Consider the following 2,369-nt stretch of genomic DNA (forward strand, 5'->3'; position numbering starts at 1 on the left):
TTTTATTTATGGCAAAGCTGCATGATCACTATTTGTCTATAGGTTTATTTTACGATTTTGATTTACAAGTAGGCTGTGACAGAACAAACTGTTGACAACTATCTACATGTATGACAGCCTTTGTTGGTCCCATCAAGGCTGAAGTTTGTACAACACCTGTACAATTGAGCCAAGAATGTCCTGTTTCCATTCACACGGTGTCTGCTACTAGGCCCTTAGTCATGATCAGCCTACAGTGAGGTCATGGGGGTGGGGGGTGGCCAGAGTCAAAGTACATGGTTGCAGTTCTTATTGCCAGTACACTGATGTAAGTATATCAGGCCTGCAAAACATAAGCGAACCTACCCTGACACAATTGGTTGAGCATTAGTGAACTTCCCCTGACACAGTTGGGATAGCAGCGCATGTAATACATTACCTGGCCTACAAATAAAACATAAGTGAACCTCCTTTGACACGGTTGGAATAGCATATAGCATCAAGTAAGGGGTCTGAATACATCAGTAATATCCCTGACTAGAGCTGTGTACCTAAACAAATTTTAGGTACAGGTACAGGTATAGGTACAAAGGTTTAGGTACAGGTCCGGACCTGAACCTGTACCTGAACAATTTGACCAATTTATTTGCTCTTCTGAACTCCTTCAATAACAAAAAAAAATTAATTAACTTGGTAGTTAAGGTTTATTCTTTGTTTATGGCGAATGCTCAGATAAAATATAGGCAAAACTAAGATGTTTTTGTTTTCATGAACACACTGTCCTTACACAGGGACCCATTGTGGACCAGCTATTTACACATTTGAGGTCACAAATAGGCATAAAATTGGTGTGAAATTGTTTAGGTACAGTACCGGTACTGAGGGATTAGGTATTTTGGACCTGTACCTAATCAATTTGACACAGCTGGTCTAGAAGTGCATCAAATCGTGGGACTGGAAAACATTAGTGTACCGCGACCATAAATTGTAGGACATTCATTTTTTAGTGAACAGCCTCTGACAATTTGTCTAGCAGAGTATCAAATACTAGTATAGAGACCCTACCAAAACATTACTGAACCACCCCTGACAGTTGGTCTAGCAGAGTATCAAATAGAGACTCTACCAAAACATTACTGAACTACCCCTGACAATTTGTCTAGCAGAGAACAAATAGAGACCCTACCAAAACATTACTGAACCGCCCCTGACAGTTGGTCTAGCAGAGTATCAAATAGAGACCCTACCAAAACATTACTGAACCGCCCGACAGTTGGTCTACATGTAGTAGAGGATCAAACAGGGACCCTACCAAAACATTACTGAACCGCCCGACAGTTGGTCTGGTTACTATCCAAAATTCATGACCCTAGCATGTCCAGATTGCGAGATATCAAGACCACAAGTTCCGCTGCAGTATCAAGGGAAGCCACTAGGGGGCCAAAAATCTCATCATTTCTAGATTTCGTCACACCCTACGGACCCATCTAGTATGAAATCAATCCATCCAGCCGTTCTTGAGTTATCTTTTTGACTAAATTTAATTCCCTAGGGAGTGAATTCGTGGCATTATTATAATATATTTTTCATCGCAATCGCAGTACTATACCAACGGCTCCGCCCCGAAGGCGTCGCCAAAAAGGATTACCGAGTCGCAACGGCTAACAACTAGACCTGTGTGTGGGGGGGGGGCAGTTTCTCTCCCCGACGAGCAATACTTTATCAACGTACTCCTCGCTACTATCTATTGCTACAATCAGGCGAGAGGACACCGTCTTTACACGTTGTTTGTTATAGACACTCTATCCGGTATCAAATCAAGAAGTGTGCACAAAAACTTCATACGCCTTCGAATAATTTCGATCACTCAGTCTGTCTACTCTGCTGTTACAGCTTCGTTCCTACGTACCTGAATCCAAGGACCTTGCTGAAAGGGATCTCGGATGAAAAACTCGGCCTTGATGCTGAAACTGATTTCTCCGCAAATATCGCCAAAATATCAACAAAGCTGCGAACTCACGAAGCCTTCAGACAGTCTCTCGCGCTGCACAGCGTCTCGCCTGAACTGAACTTTTGCAGGCCGCAGAACACATGTATTCATCCGCGACTCAAGAACCCAGATCAGATGGTATAAAAATTTACTCTCCAAGTAGAGGTTTGGGTTATTTTTGAAAATTCGAAGGATCCCCATAAAAAAAAGACCGGCCGGGAACGCCTAAAAGGAGGACAGGAATGCATGCCTGTCGGCAATATTGTCGACCGCAATATACGCATTGCAGTACTGTTTACACCTGAAAGGTGTCGCTGTGAGACCGTCTCTCAATTTGCCTCATTTTCATAACTTTCTTACTTCAGCACCAAGGACAGGGATAGCGAATGATACTACATGG

General features: G+C 42.9%; 1 protein-coding gene across 1 annotated transcript in view; it reads right to left on the minus strand.

Annotated features, from left to right (window-relative positions):
* Positions 1-2,052, minus strand: part of LOC109480595 (zinc finger protein 135-like) — an 8,131-nt gene extending 6,079 nt beyond the window's left edge. Inside the window, exon 1 of the mRNA XM_019782832.1 lies at positions 1,889-2,052. The gene's annotated coding sequence lies outside the window, so the exon portion shown is untranslated. The remainder of the gene's footprint in view (positions 1-1,888) is intronic.
* Between the last annotated feature and the right edge of the window lie 317 nt (positions 2,053-2,369).

The sequence above is a fragment of the Branchiostoma belcheri genome, unplaced genomic scaffold (genome assembly GCF_001625305.1).
Source record: "Branchiostoma belcheri isolate BF01 breed outbred unplaced genomic scaffold, Haploidv18h27 scaffold108, whole genome shotgun sequence".
Classification (NCBI taxonomy): domain Eukaryota; kingdom Metazoa; phylum Chordata; class Leptocardii; order Amphioxiformes; family Branchiostomatidae; genus Branchiostoma; species Branchiostoma belcheri.